At 21.5% G+C, this 17,607-nt stretch overlaps 1 protein-coding gene across 3 annotated transcripts in view; it reads right to left on the bottom strand.

The window, feature by feature from the left end:
• The window catches only part of LOC129610201 (probable serine/threonine-protein kinase DDB_G0282963), a 28,210-nt gene extending 23,339 nt beyond the window's left edge, over positions 1-4,871 (bottom strand). For all 3 annotated transcript variants that reach the window (XM_055522654.1, XM_055522655.1, XM_055522656.1), the window contains exon 1: positions 4,397-4,871. The gene's annotated coding sequence lies outside the window, so the exon portion shown is untranslated. The remainder of the gene's footprint in view (positions 1-4,396) is intronic.
• Between the last annotated feature and the right edge of the window lie 12,736 nt (positions 4,872-17,607).

Below are 17,607 nucleotides of genomic sequence, written 5' to 3'. Positions count from 1 at the left end.
AAGATGAATTTCCAATATTCGAACAAAAATAAAGATAATAGTATACAAGAAAAGTTTTATGACTTTCTGACAATATTTTGGATTCTAATTAATAAATTACTGTACAACTTTTCTTTATATGGAATTTATTGTTGCCTATAATTAGGGGCATTTCTGCAATCTTCGCCTACAACTTTCTTGTACCAAAATTACTATATTTCCTATAGAAATTTTTCAAACAAATAACCTACATGTGCCGTAGAATTGAATGTTGTAATAGACTTAAAAAATTTTGCACCTTATTTAGTGATGTTTCGGAAAAAGAAAGAGTTATAAAATTAAATTAGATCATGGAGCTTTCATGTAAATATAAAGATCTTAATCTTGCAAATAAATTGCTATTATTATGTAAATACCCTTCTAAAAGCGCAATTATGAGTCGCAGGATTACAATATTAAATTTCAATTATTAATTTCATTCAAAAATTGCAAATTTTTAATTTTATTTTGAAATTTCTTTGAAAAAATTTTCAATTTTCTTGTTTTTCGAAATCAAATTCGTTGATTTATGTTACGCTTTTCTTAAGAAATTGCACTTATAAGTAAAGTTATAATCTCAGAAAACGTATACGTGATAATATTCACTTTTATTTCACCAATAACAAATAAGCAACCAGATTTAAACCAGATGGTATTTATATGCGCTTTTGTATTTAAATTCTTTAAAAGAAAAAACAATCTTCAAAGGCTAAATTAATTGTAATTTTATTACAAATTTGCATTTGGTATTTCATTGTTTTCAAAATTAATATTTCATTCTATAACATACAAATACGAAATATAAAATACTTGGATATTACAAATGATTTTTTAACTGACCAAATTAGAAGAAATAAATATTAATGGAATCTAAAGTAGAGCAATTTAGAATTTTAAGTATAACATTCTCGGTATATTGCAACTTAAGAAGCAGCAATAATAACATGCATTAGGTCATTTTTATTTAAAAAAAAATGTAAAAAATCTATTATTTTACTTATAATCAGAAATTTTCGTATATTAAATATGCAAATAAAAGAATGAGATGCAAAATTTGTCTGTGATACCAAGTAAAAATATTATACATAAAAATAAAATTTACTATTGTTCATAATTCGGTTATAAATTCGAAATTTTCATAGTTTAACGTGTTTTTTCTAATAAAATTTTATTAATGCAAACTAATTTATTTCGAAATTGTAAGTAACCTTTGCAAATGAGCTATTATTTTCAAAAATCATATTACAGTTTCAAAGTTAATTGTGTAAAAACTAACTTACGTTTTACTTTTCGAAAATTATTTTAAAATAGATCTTTTTAACATTGTTCTCACTTGAATTTTTATCTCACATAAATCTCATTTCACCTAACACAATGTTAATGCTACTCTCAACTTTATAAATCTGAACTCAAAATAAAAATTACAACATTGAATTCAATTTACTTAAAATACAATATTTTGATTTAGTGACATTTTCCTTAAGGCCACAGAAATCTATTCTAATAAAATTTTTCTGCCAAACCCATTCAATTTTCTGTCCTATACTGCAATAAAGAACTTTTTACATTTTTATTTTTTTTTTTTATTTTTCAACCAATTTATTTATTTTTATCAAAGAATGTTTATTCTTCTTTTTTTTTTTGAAAAAGGGAACAATAATGAATAATTTATAAAGAATTTTTCTTATATGAGTCATTATTATAGTTATAATAATAATTTTAAATACACACTTACGTAGATATTTATAGATGATACATATGCAGTGTGATAGTACTTAAATATGTATATGAATTGAATTAATTTTATGAATACTAACTCACATGAGTGTATTCATTTTAAAACAATGCATAATATTGAATTATTAAAAAAGGAAAAATAAATTAATATTAATATTTAAATAGGCTATGATGGCGGGAAAAACAATTTTATATTGAATTTTTTTTTTAGTTTGAAAATCAAAATTAATAAAGGGATATAAAACAAAAAGAAAAACTATATGTAAATGAAAACATACATACTTGGATTAACTTACAAGTACGTTGTGTCTCTAAAACTATTTGCAAAATCACATAATACTCTTATTAACATAGTGATTCGTAAGATAACAATAATGTATTTAATAAAGGAAAAAAACTGATGTGGTCGGTACATAATGGACCGACCACCAACAGTGTTTTATGATTTAGCGAAAGTATCGCACAAGATTAACCCAACTGATTCCGATTCCATCGATTATAGTTCTTGAGATATGGTAAAAAATGTAAATTCGGCCTGTATAGTAAAAGTAAAATTTCTGACACTTTATTCCTTTTTAAGGTTAGATGGTTTGTTGCATCGTCAGACGAAGGTTATGCATATATAAACTTTTAAGTTAATCTGACGGATATTTTCTTTAAAATGATTACAAATGTAAAACTGTCAGATTGTCACAGATTGTCACGTTGATCAAACCGTGACATTAGTAAATTCAAATATATATTTGTGGAAAAATTGTTTTCTTACACTTCCGTAACATGGGTAGGTGCAATGTCGCCGAGCAATTAAAATGCGAAATTCACCATATTTCTCTTTAACAATTTTATTCCTAGAACTTATTTTATATATACTTAGCTTTCGCCCTGAGTATTTGAAACGATATATTGAAACGCCTGAGTATTGAAACGCTTTTACTTAGGGCTACTTGTATACAAAATTTTATCTTGAACGGTGTAAGGAAATTTTGTATACAAACAGACGAATTTCATATTTTTTTCCAATGTTTTTTTGAAATGTGCTAAAACTTCTTAATGGTTTAAATTGTTATGCAAATATTGAGAGACAATGTGTATATAATTGTGTAAATATTATATTCTTCCTTTGTTCTCTTAAGTTTTTATTAATTTAAGTAACAAATTTTCGTATATAAATCATTAATCAATGATTCATTTTAGTATTAACCAAATAATAATTATTTAATTAATGAATTTATTTATTTTTATTTTTCTTTTTACATTTTTTTAGCTCTTACATACCATAAACTTACCAAACTCCCACACGCACTTTTAAATGCGAGTATAGTTGACATTTAGGGAATTAAAGGGTGATTTGTTATAGGGTTTAATATTAGAGAATTTGTTAACTTTCCTTAAAATTTATGAAAGCAAAGGAACATTTTTTATTTTAACCTTTATTTTCTTCATTGTTTTTTTATTCATTCTTTGTCTGATTATAAAAATTTCAATATTTTTGTTTTAATCTTTTATATTATAAGAGGTGGAAAAATATGAATAACTTCAAATTGATATATGAATGTATATATAAATTATGAAAATGTACATGAACGCCAATATTAAACAAAGTATTCTCCTTTTCATTGCAATAAACTCTTATACAAAATAACTTTCCATCTCAGAATTATATAAGGTGAAAGCGTAGAGTAAGAGTAAATGTAAAAACTTTAAGTGAGATTTTAAAATTTTCTTGAACGTAAACAGTCTATAGTTCTCGAATTGATTTCAATATTTATAGGGTGTATATCTACATATATGGATGGTTTATTTTAAAAATGACCTAAACCCATTTGCAATTTCGAAACTCTTTTGTTTTTTCCAGAGTAATGATAATAGTTAAAATTCCAGAGCAATGGCAATAGTTCAATATTTAAAATTGAAACTTATTTTGTCGGACAGGAAAATAAAAATTTTATAAATTAAATAACCAGTTAACACCATTTTTGGATACTTTAAGCTCAAACGAAACAATATTTCATTTTTAATTAAAATATTATTTGCTATTATAGAACCCACTTAAAAATACATACTCTTGCAAAATTTTGCATTGTCACTAGCATATTTGCAAGGTTTAACGAGTATATATACAAAATTTTCTCATGCTCCCTCTCTCTGTTCTCTCACAAAATTAATTCTAAATTGTCATTCTCCCTTGTTGTCAAATTAACAAATGTCTAACTGCAAGATTTAGTGTTTCATTAAGCTCAATTCGGGATATTTGCAAAAATATCACAAATGAAACTTGGGCTTTCGATACAGATTCATTTTTTTTCTGCTATTAAATGGTAATCATACTTCATTTCTACTGTGACACGTTATACATAAATAGATGGTTTAACAATGAATATTCATTATTTAGTTTGAATTTATGCCAATTATAATTATTCCAGAAGAATATTAATATAATTTTCGAATAAATATAAAAAAAATAAATGCATTATAAGAATAATATATTAAAATATTACAAATGAATTGATTTTAAAATTATTCAAATAGTTTTTTTTCACAATTTCAAAATGTAAAATGAAAAATAAAATGTAAATTATGTATGAAAGGTAATTAAAGTATAAAAAATAAAAATTAATTGAGAAAATTATTTTAAACTTACAATTCAACAATGAAAGCATAATAAATCCAAAATAATTAATATGAAATTTGAAGTTGCAAAAATTGAAATTGTTGCAGAATTTAATTAAATTGTAGTATAATAATCCAAAAATAAATAATAATAATGAATATGTTCCAATTATAATGCTGATATTATATAATCCAATATGGTATAATTTATTGTATCCAATTATATGTTATAATCCGATTTTATTTCCTTAATTTCCAATATTTCCAATATTATATAATATTATTTGCTGTTAATTTATTCTGATGTTGTTATTGTTTTTTAATTCTTTGGTAAAATTTTAAATTATTTAATACTTCACTGTAGTTTTTTGTTTATTTTAATTCACTTTGTTTTTTTTAAATAATTATTTTTATTGTGTATTCCACTTTTTTTTCATTAATATTTTATATTGTTATTGAAATAACACAAAATACACTTTGATTTGTTTTACATAAGATTCCCGAAAACTTTAATATAAAAATATAAAAATTTATTTAAAATAATTTAAATATAAATAATAAACTTAAATTATATTAATTCAGAAAATTGAATTTATATAAGATGTACAAATGTATGTACGAAATATATAGGGAAAACAAGAACGAACCACCATAGAAAAAATTACAGTAAGAATTAGTGAAAATTTAACGGGTACGTTTTAAGAGTATGTGTACAACACATACGAATATATAAAATATGTACAAAATAATATTTCCAAATTTTGAAATATAATAGATGAGTATATCACAGAATAAACCCTAAACAGCATATATGTATATATGTACATAATTGATAATATAGAATTTAGAAATAACGAGTATTCGGCGGAATAATAGTATTGCAATTAAGTATACCATACCAAAATACAAATTCATTACCATTATTCATACACAGTGAGTGTGTATGTGTACAAGAAATATGCGAATGTGTGTGTGTGTGTGAAAAATATACACCGATTGCCGATATAAATACGAAAAAAAATAGTTTTTACGAACAACATAAATTGCAACAAGTTGAAAAATTTTTATTTTATCGTGACGAAAAGGATTCTAAAATAATAATAATAATTAATTAAGCATGTATATACATACATACATATGTATGTATTTACGAAAATAAGTAAGAGTAACAAATTTCTACTTTTTGACATTTTATGATATAAACGTATATATTAAAAATATTATGTATATATATAACAATTGTTGCTAAAAAATATACACATAGAATAACAGAAAAAAATTTATTAGGATTTTTATAAATGTTAATATATTTTCGGCATAATAGTTAAATATTCATCACCATTCAATAATTTAACAGATATGATAAATATACATACATAAATGTATGCATCAAAACATCAACAATTTGTAATAAAATTTTCAAATAATCAAAAACAAATATCATATTGACAACATAAGGAAGTTTTGTGTAACAAAATTGGAAAACGAAATTTGAAAATACAAAAATTGCGGTAACAAAACCACAAAATTTTTATTTTTTTTTTCAAAGTACAATATTTGCACTACAATGATAACCACAAATAAAATAGTACGACATAGACGTACTTATACAATATGAATAACAAAATATAACTTGATGTTCGTTCGTAAACATCAACAGAAAAAAAAGAGAGCGAAAGTGAAAAGAGAATATATAGTAATTGTATGGAAGGAAAACAAAAAACAAAAAAAACATCAAACACAGAAAAAAAGAAATGAGTTGTCAAAAAATTTTTTTTTTTGACAATCGAAACGTCAACATCAAATTTTTTGATTAGAATAATAAATATAATTGAAAAACCCCAAATTTATTTTAGAATAATACACAAAATCTTTTTTTAATTAAAATATTTTTATTTTTATTTAAAAAAAAAATAATATTATTTATTAAAATATTTAATTAAACCCACAAATCTGAAAATATAAAAAGAAAAACAAAAAAAAAATTTATTATGAAAAATATTTAAAAAATTTTTTTTTGAAAATGATTAAAATCAAAACACTTTAATTATTATAAATTTTTTTTCTTAAAAATTTAAATATTTTGTAGGCAAATTTAATAAATGGTTATTTTCTTAACATACTAATTAACAAATTAACACACTTATTTCGAAAAACAAAAAATTTTTTTTTTAAACTTATTTTGCACATTTTTTTTTATTTAAATACGTTTTATTTTTACTCTTTTAATTTTAACTTTGAATTTTTTTTCTCTATAGTTATTTTTATTAGTTTGGCATTGTAGTTGTGTACTTAAGTAATAATGATTTAGAAACATTATTAATTATTATTATTATATTTATTTATTTCAATGATTATTTACTTTAAAAATTTAGATTTAACTTTTATTTTTTTTTTTAATTTGAACCGTACATAATAATGTTGACAGCCCATATATATTTATGTGGTGACGTATATATATATATTTAATATTATATTTTAATTTAAAAATAAATAATAATTATTATTATTAGTTTGATATTTCTGTTTCTTATATACTTTGTAAATATTGAAATTTTGGTAGAAAAAAAAAAGAAGTTAAAATATTGAAAAATTTGAAAAAAAACCAAAAGAAGAAAAAAGACTTTTATTGTATACACTTGAGTTATGCCTCACACATTCAAAGAAAATTAAATAATATAGATTATACACATAATTTGTACATATAGCTTTGTATATAAAAATTATTGTGTCCTTTATATATTTATTAATGCGTGGTATTGGTATACATTCATATAACTAAGTAATTTTTTAGTATAATAAAAATTATTTTTAACATTTATAGTTCAATTTTTAACATTGATGTCAGAGTATATTATTATAATATAATATTAATTACTCATAATTTTTATTTTTAAAATTAAAAATTGTCATTAAAAATAAATTTTGTATTTATGTTCGCAGAATTTAAGAAAATCATCAATTTCATTGTTTATATTCAAGATCATTTAATACAGATATACTTCAAAATACAAATATATAATTAAGCAAGTACATTATAAATACTGATATATTTATACAAATACATACATATATATACATAAATATAATATTATTCATAGAATATAAATACTTAAAAGTGCAATATCACTTCAATTAATTACTAATTTATTTAATATAAGAAAATTTGATGTGTGAACGCGTATTTTATTAAAAATACATTATCATATACATAAAAATTACTAACTTAAAATAATTTATAAAAATTTGTAATTTGATATTTTTCAAAAAAAAAAAAAATATTCGACTTTTTATGACATTATTTTTTATATTGTCAATGAAATATTTAATATTGCTTCTTCAATTTCGAAAAAAAACAAAAAAAAAAAATTAAATAAATTCAAATTTATGAAGGTTTCACTGTTATTCATACTATGTATATATATATATAAATTAGTTATAATAAATTATTTAAGCGCATATGCATAAGGAGAAGAATTAAGTAGTAAAATTTATTTTTAAAAGTTTTTTATTTTTTTTTTTAATACGAAATTGTCATCAATATAATTTCCGCATATTATTGTGTATTATAGAGTACATGAAGAAATTGAATGTCATATAGAATAATAAAAAAGAAGTATTAAAAAAAAAAATTATAAACTTTTAAATACACACTCGCATAATTATGTATAATATAAGAATATAAATTGTAAATGAATTTATTAGTTTCAAGATGAAGGAAAATAATTATATTAGTAATATTTTACGTAACCATGTATACCTAACTACTTATATATATGTATATATAAGTAAAAAAAATTAAAGTATTATATAGCCGACCCAACTTTGAACCGCATTTATAATTTTAAATATCTATATACATAAGTACTTAATATATTGTGGTCAATTTTAAATGTTATATAATAGTAATTAAATAATTTTTTAAGTGATATAATTTATAAATAATATTATATTTTTCTTTTACAAACTTTTAAGTACTTACTTAATTAATGCTTTAATATTTAATTGAGAAGAGTTCTAGAATATTGAATAACTATATATGTTAAGCATTGTAGCAAGTATTTGATGTTAATTTAATAATTATATCATTAAATTAAATATTATGAAGAAGCAAAATTGTAAATTGTATTTGAAATCTAGTTCAGGAAATGGAATTTGGCGCAAATGGCAATATCGTTTTGATATCATGTAAAGTTATTGTAATAACATTGTTACTTTGTCTTTTTTAAATAGTAAAAATGGCGAAAATTTTAAAATATATGAAATAATTCTTTAATTTTGATTTCAATCTAAAAATAGGCATGTAATAATTTTATGCAAATATTATTACTAGTATTTATTATTACTACAATTTGTTATAATATCAAAAATATTCTTGAATATTGAACTTAACCTTAAAAATATGTGATTATAAAATTAAATTACATTCATTTATATATATATATATGTTTAAACCAACTAAAATTAAGCTTTTCTTTTGAATTAAAATTCGTTTTGAATATAAATCTGACGATTTTAGTTACGAAACATCCATTGTGAGTGTAATCCAATATTATTAATTAAGTATGTGGAACAAAAAATAGGGTAGAAAAAATTATTTAAAATCTTAAAGGCAAAGAGGTATTTTTTATTATAGAGCTAGATTTAAACTCAAAATAATTATTAATAATAATTGTGAAATTATTAGTGAAATATTATTTAATTATTTCCATTACTCTTTTTATATATCATAGTTTATTACTGAATTATATGACACTTTCAAATTTAAATTATCAATTCATTTTAATATTTAGTCAAATTTTATTATAATTATTTTTTCTTTTTTAATTAAGAATTTTTTTTTAACAATTAAATATTTTTAAAAAAAATATATGTAAATATTTTTTAATTAATAAAATTGTCACATATTGAATTATTTACTTATATTTATTTAATTATTACAATTAATCATTTTCCTTTTGTTATTAAATTCAATTAATTAGTTTTATATTGAATAAATCTATGTTAATTAAATTAAAATCATAATTATATGTATATTATTAAATAATTGTAATAATTATATAATTAAAAAAAGGGTTTAAATAATTTTTCAAATTTCAATTTAGAAAAATAATTTTATTTTAAATTTATACAGAAGATCATAAGAATTTAAATGATCTTTACAATATCATTATTTTAAATAATTTAGAGAACATAACAATTAATTTAAATATGTTATGTGTATATATAGGATTTTCCCGGAATGTGGTCACGTGATAAGAAGGGAAAACCTGTTTGAAACATTTTTTTTATATACCGGGTGATTGAAATTTTTTTTTCTAACAAAAAATTTGAAGCTTCCAATTAAATTTATTTAAAAGAAATTTTTTAAAATTAATTTTTAAACAATTTTAATATTAATTTTTATAGTTTTTTATATACATATAAATTTTATACATATTTGTATTTTCTTATTCTATTATTATTTGAATATTAAAATTTCTTGTTTTATTTCTTCTTTTTACTCAAAATTATTTTATTAATTTTATTGTATTTTGTTAAATAACTCCTTTACTACATTTTCTACAATAGAACAATTTATCAATAGACAAATGAATTCTGTATACCACTTAATTTAAATTTATATTTATTATATTTAAGTGTACGTATATGTATACCATAATACAGTACTTACATACATACGTATATATACTCAATTATATTGAAAAATAAGATTAGGTTAAAGTTCATCGAATTTTTATTGTAACACTTCCCTAAACAAAACACAAAAGCAGGAGAGAAAAGAAAAATTCTTTTATTTTTTCTTATTTTACTTTTATTCCTTTTCTTATAGGTTAAAATTTTTTTCAAATTTTATAATAATAATTTTTTATTATAAAACACAAACCAATAAATTGTTATTGTAAAAATTATTTAGTAAATTTTTTTAACTAATTTTACTTATAAAATTCGATTATTAATTTTTTTGTCATTATTATTTGTTGTTATTTATAATTCTATTAAAAATAGAGTGAGAGAGAGAGATGGTAGATGAAATTTTTCTTAAAGGATTATGTATATTTTTTTTATTATATCCCATTGTATTTCGTGATTTTAATTATATATATATAAATATATATATACACACACGTATATATATTTTTTTAATTTTTGTATTTACGTGTTATTGTTTTTCTTATTCTATTTTTATTTATCCTATTTTTATTGTTTTTATTTTTCTTTACTTTTCCATCATAATAAATAAGTATAAGGAAATTGAAAATTTCACCAACAATTTTCCTTTTTTTTTTGTTTCTTTCTTTTTTTTTGTTTCACTCTATATTTAAACGACAACAATAATATTGACAACGAAATCACATTTTTATCATACATAAGAGCGTATTACGTGCATACGCCTATAAGTATGCTATATTTAACTTTATATTTTATGCCCGATGCTGCCACATTACACGACGTATAATACATTTAAAGAAGGATAAGAAGAGAAATAACAAAAAAAAATCTAAAGATTATTGAAAATATTCTAAGAAGAAAATAAACGAGATGAAACAAATTGCAAACACGCGAATTTTTTGAAGAAAAATGTAAACGAAAAAAAAAAATCCAACTGATTGATAACAAGGGAAGCAGGACAAAAAAAAAGAATTTTTTGACATCAAAAATATTTTCACTTTATAATTTTGGAATTTTTCAAATTAATTTTCCATTTTTTTTTTATTTCATTACTTTAATTTTAATTTAAAATAATTTTTTTTTATTTACTTTTCAAATCACACTCAATAAATAAATTAAATTATTTTTTTTTTTAATAATTTTTTAATTATTGTTATAAAAGATAAAATTAACGACAATAATAATAATAAAAAAAAACAAATACATGGAAAAGCAAAAACAAAAAAAAAATTTAATAAAAATATTTAATACTCGGTGTGCTTTCCAAAAGAAAAAAGAAAATTACATGTATTTATGTTTATATGTTTATATGTAGGTAAAAAAAATTTTCCTTTACTATTTAGTTGTACGAACGAACGACGGAACGTTTATCATACGATGCGATTTCAATGCCGTCTCGATGTTAACTAAAAACATTTTTTCTGCTTTTCTTTTTCTTTCTGTACACATTTTTCATTCTTTTCTCTTTTGCTTATTATTATTTTTTTTTTCGTTTTTTTCTTTTAGAGAGACACAACAGTGAACAGAAGTCAAAGCCAATACTTTAAAATTACATACAATTTTATAATATACAATTATTATATACATATTTTATATAAATAGTTAATGTTGGTTTGTTTGTTTGACATACTCAGTCATAAGTATATAATAATAAAAACTTACATACTGTTATACATATGTATTTTTATTTCAGAAGAAATAGTACATGTGAATTAAAAATATGAAGAGAGATAAAGTTTGATGTGTTGAAATAAAATCAAAATTTTATTCGGCCGAATTGAGATGTGAGTTACATTCAAGCATAATTCAAGCAAAAAATTGGATTGTTTAGTGAATTGATCCAGTAAAGTAAATGAATTATTAGACTTCGTGATACTCTATTATGAATTACTTGTAATAAAATTACAATCAACAAGGAGAAAACACACTCTAACAGCGCATTTTTATTGATCTGGAGTAAATTTAAAGGTGTTTTCAGAATGTAAGACAAATTTTTATACTTTGGCTGTTTAAGCTTTGAAATTCTAACTGGCAAATTAATTTCACGTACTACCATATAGGGTTTGGTTATATTCCTAATTATAATATTAATACGATTTTATGTTTTATTCTAGTATCCAACTTTAATCTAGATTTTTAAAACTTTTTTAGGTACCATTCTTCGCGAGATTTTTCAAATTGTCTCTTGTATTTTTTGAATTCTCTGTTTTTGGATTCTCTGTTTGTTCTTTTAATTTCATATATAATAGGAAATTTTTTGTATTATATTTTATATAATATTTTATTTTTATTTTCATATACGAGTATAACACGAATAATTTTTAAGAATTATTTTTCATATATAAATACGAAAAAAAAATTATACTATTGTTGTAAAATCGTTTTTGTTGTTATTTCACATGATTTCTTTTCATGAAACTCTTATTTTGGAAGAAGGAAAAGCAGCAAATAACAGAAATAAAAATAACAAAAACAAAAATGTTAAATATAAAAAAATAAGTATAAAAGAGCAAAAGTTATAATGGTATACCTTAAACCTAAAGCACAGTGAACTGCAAATATAATCAAAAGAATAAAAATAAAAAAAAACATAAATAAATAAAAAGAAAATAAGGAAAAAGTTAAAATAAAATAGCAAAAAAAAATAAAAACAATAAAAAATGTGAATATTTTTCCTGTGCTGTTGTTTTTGTTGTTGAAATGAACTGTGTTGAGTGAGCGTTGGTGAGTGAACGTTGAAAATGGAAAAATTTAAAAGAAATTGTCAAATAGTAAAAAAAAAAAATAAGGAAAATTATTGTACTTTTATTACACTGACAAAAATTTTTTGTTTGTATTTAGATTTTAGAGTGAAATTTTTTATTAAATTTGAGAAATTTAAAAATAGGTTCAATAAACAATATTTTACTGTAATTTAATATTAAAGAGGAGTCAGGTAAATTTACCAAAATTTCGAAAAATGAATGTAAAGTGCAGAAATTTTACAGACAGAATATAAACAGAATTTGTTCAAATCCCTTATAATTGACGAAGTATTTATACTAACTTTATCACCAATTTAAATATAACTTAATTGTAGCAAATTCACGGCACATTTAACTTACGAAAATTTTAATATTTTTCTGTGGAATATAAAATACTAATAACAATAATATCTGATTAAAGGAATTTATTTTGATTAGGTTATGATTAGTATATCACATTTTTTTTCTGTGTATTTATGAATGAATCGTATCAATAGCACAAATCTTCATAAAGGCGATATACTACATACATATATAAAATTTATATTAAATTCGTAAAATACGACCAAATAAGTATGTATGGATGTAATGTACGGGGATGTAAGCCATGTATAGCACAAACATATTTTCAAATATGTATACATAATATATGAAAATAAAAATTTACTATATATTCATATATGTGTGAGTATTTCATATAAATGATTATAAGAAAAACAAGTGAAATAGAAGGTGGAAAATGTTATATATTACAATTTCTACTTTTTTTTTCTATAATTTAAAATTTTTGTATATTGTTAAAATAAAATATATAGAAAAATATATAAAAAGTAATATAATATGTATGTATGTATGTAAGTATGTATGCATATTAAATTCATTATGCATTTATGTAATCACGTATGTACGTGAGCACAATTCTAATAATCTAATATATTCAGAGTTATAAAAGTCTATGAGGAAAGCAAAAACAAAAAAAATAAATAAATAAAATGAAAAAAAAGAGAGAAAAGAAAAAACAAATCATCGTTTTGATATTGATGCCAACTTTGCATCATCTGAGATTTGTTTCCTATTTTTTTTGGTTTTTCATTTTAAATAGAAAAGAAAAGAGATGTAGAAGCAAAACATCGTCTATTCCGTAAACTGTAATAAGATTTCATTTCATTATTGATTTGAGTGTTGCCGTATTGATTTTAGTTTTAAAATGCAGTAATATTAGATTATTAAAGCAAAATCATTATTATTCGAAATCGTTAAACAAACCTTTATGCGAATTAGACATTCTGAATAATTTTAGTAACAACAAAAAATTAAAATGAAATAATAAAGCTTTCTTAACAGCTTTTTATTAATATTTGATTAATATTACAGTTTGCAGTTACAATTTTTCTAAACTTTTAAAAAACTGTCGATGAAATGTGATAATCTTTTAAACTATATACAATTCTCATTTAATTTAAAATCAATACGGTAACACTAATTAGAATTCTTCAAGCTTATCATCAATTGCTGTTCTATAACTTTGCTTTCCGTTCTCTCTTTTCAAAAAGAGATATTTTCGTTAGAATTCGTAATAGAATCGTCGTTTAAGTTGTTATTTGTATATTTATGCATATATTAACATATATATAAAAATAATGATTCAAAAACGAAATAAAAGATGCGGTAGAGGGAAAAGTACAAGGGATAAAATGAAAAATTCTGCAAAATAAACAAAAAAAAAAAAAGAGATGAATAGAAAAACAACAACAAAAAATTAATAAAAAATTAAGACTAAATATAGGAAAACAATTTCAAAAGGAAGTCGCCTTTATAGCACACACAATATACACTATTTATATAATGTAGACATCATTATATCTATGAAAATATATTTATAAATTTATGTATTTGCGTGTGTAAATAAACGTTTATGTGCACGTTTTTACTTCATATACAGCACAAGTTTTTATGATGTTTAGCAAAAAAAATTTGGAAAATATTTTTTTTTTTCATTTCTGAGTACACAATTTCGAAGAAGGGAAAAGGAATATTTTTTTTTTACTGAGAAACTGCATATATACATAAAGTAATAAACATATTATAGTTCTTCTATTTGAAAAGAGAGTGGGGAGAATTGATGACTTAAGATTGTTGGCTGGTGTGATGGTGATTAAGAGGCAGTTAAAATGAAATTATATAGAGAGTCAGAAGAGTATTTTTAAGAACGTAGAAAATAATATGAAAATATAGGAAAACAGAACTTTTAACAATTTGACACAGTTGTTGGTGATCACGTAGAAGCATTTTTAAAGTTAACTATGTAAACTTTTAAGGTATATAAGTGTATGCTCTGGGTGTTATACTTTGCTACTAGTATTACAAACGATTTATATATTGCAAATCTTCTAATGATTTTTGTTTTAAATTTTTTTTTTGCAAAATTTTTTTTTTTGCAATAAATAAGTTTTGTACAGTCAGTCAGTAATCTTAAATTTTTTTCTTGTTTATAATTTGTACTGGAAAAATACAAATTAAAAAAATAAAATAAAGTAAAAATATCAGTAGACTGCGAATGTTGAATATTTTTTGTTTGCTTATTTAGTTTTTTCAGTTAAAATGTAATAAAAACCAAACTAAAATTTGGATAGCAGAGTTTTATTGAAATGTGTACAGAGTGACTTAAATTTTCGGTAGATAATAAAGAGATAGATTTCAATCAATAATTATTCAATTATTTTTGCCTGGTCAATTTTAAATTTTCCAGGAAAATATTCTTTGAAATTATTTAACAATAATTTTGTATAATATTCAGAAATTCCAACAGTTATGACTCATTATTCAATTAGTTTTCTGGAAATTTCAATTAATTTAATAGTGGCTATTAATATTATTATTGCATAATTTTAGGGAAATGAAAAAATTATTCAAAAAAAATCCTTAAAATAATGGTGATGTAATACCTAGCTGCATTATGTCGATTTGAATACAGAAATATATGACAACTTATTAGATTGCAGGAATCTTAGCTGCTTATTTTTCAGTATTGCCAGTATTCTGAAAGACTAGCTGGTAGCACAGTAGTGCACAGATATTTTTTTAAAAAATAGGTTAATAAAGAAGATATACATTATCGCCACAAATTCGACATACGAAATTTGATGACACCACATAGCAATGATGCCTCCCTTAAAGTATGCAATTCGTTCGGCAATATTTTACTCAAATTTATAGTATAGATGGTATGAAAATTTTGAAATGTAACATTTTTGAATGGTATTTTTGAATTCCATACAAACACCTTGTACTGACATAAAAACAACATATAAAATAAAAAGATAAATTAAAAAATTAACAAAAATTAAAAAAAAAAGCTTTTCACATCACAGACTTGTTTCACTTTCATTAAAAAATGATTTTTGTTTTTTCTTTTTTTGCAAATACAAAATTATTTATAAAAAGCAGAAAATTAAAAAAAAAGTAAGAAAAAAAAACAAAAATAATTTCCCTATTGTTGCTAATATTCTTTTGCTACTGTTTTGTTGCTGTTCGATTCGATGTCTGAGAGATGCAAGTGTCAGCAAATAATTTAGAAAAAAAGGGGTTACGTTTTTCTTGTTTTTTTCCATTTATTTCTGCGTAAAGTTACAAACAATGTGCCCATACATGAATGAAAGTGTGTGTTTGTGCATGTGCATTAAGGTAGGAAATTTTTAAAAAAGAATAATTGACGAGAACGGGGTAGTAAAGAGACAAAAAAGGGGTGGTATTTGTTGTAAGAAAAATTAAAGGAAAAAACAAAAAACAACAAAATGTAAAATCCGTGTAATAAAAAATACAGAATCATTTGTGGTCGGATGATTTTACATTATTTTGTTTTTCTCATATATTTTGTTTGTACTTATTTTTTTTTGTTTCATCATTATAACATCATTACAGATACCATCATAGAAGAACTATTGGGAAGGGCGGTTTTCTGTTATAATTGACTTAAATGCTATTTGACATATTTGTTTGTTTGTGTCTGTTTTAACTATTATTTGCTATGTATATGTATGTAGATTATAGAAACTTAAAAATGGTGTAGTGTTGTTGTTATAGGGGTTCGAATTGAAAAATTACAAAATGTCTGGATTTGATGATTAAATGTAGAATTTTTTTTTTGTGTTTTTAGTTTCTATTAAATAATCTTTTATTTTTTAATATAGAAAGAAAAACTTATTGAAAAGTAGAATTTGTGTTGTTAGAATAAGTGATTAAGAAAATACGATTTTAATTAGAACAAAGAACTTTTGTTCACTTTTAAGTGAATAACTTCATATTTAGAAAAATTGTTTTAATTTACATATATTTTAAAAATTTTCTAAAACTGTATTAGAAAAATATTGTTCTGCTATTGATTTAAGTAATTTTTCATTTAAGATTATGAGTTTAAAACGCGTTTACTCAAGCGACTTCTTAAGAAAACGCGTTTCAAACTTCATATTAGTAGTGAAATTTTTGTGTTACCGGTTGTTTTTACAAGTGGGTCCACCAACTGACACTTAATACAATTTGTTCTAAAATTCATATAACACTCTTCATTCTTATTAATGTTATTAATACTTATTAATGTTATGTCTTAATTAATTTAGAATAAAAAACCTTGACAATAAAAAATAAAAAATAAATAATTTTCTAACACCTTTGATTAGCTTCAAGTCATAAAATGAAAAATAAAGAATTATGCGTAAACAAACAAAAATATTTTCTTAATTTTTTTTAATTTTTAATTTCTACACTTTACTATACATTGTAAATAAGAGTGTATATACACCAGTATATAAATACATAATTATCTGTA

The sequence above is a fragment of the Condylostylus longicornis genome, unplaced genomic scaffold (assembly GCF_029603195.1).
Source record: "Condylostylus longicornis isolate FDR11 unplaced genomic scaffold, ASM2960319v2 ptg000044l, whole genome shotgun sequence".
NCBI classification, from domain to species: domain Eukaryota; kingdom Metazoa; phylum Arthropoda; class Insecta; order Diptera; family Dolichopodidae; genus Condylostylus; species Condylostylus longicornis.
Note: the sequence above shows the minus strand (reverse complement) of the source record. Positions and strands in the feature narration are given on the sequence as shown.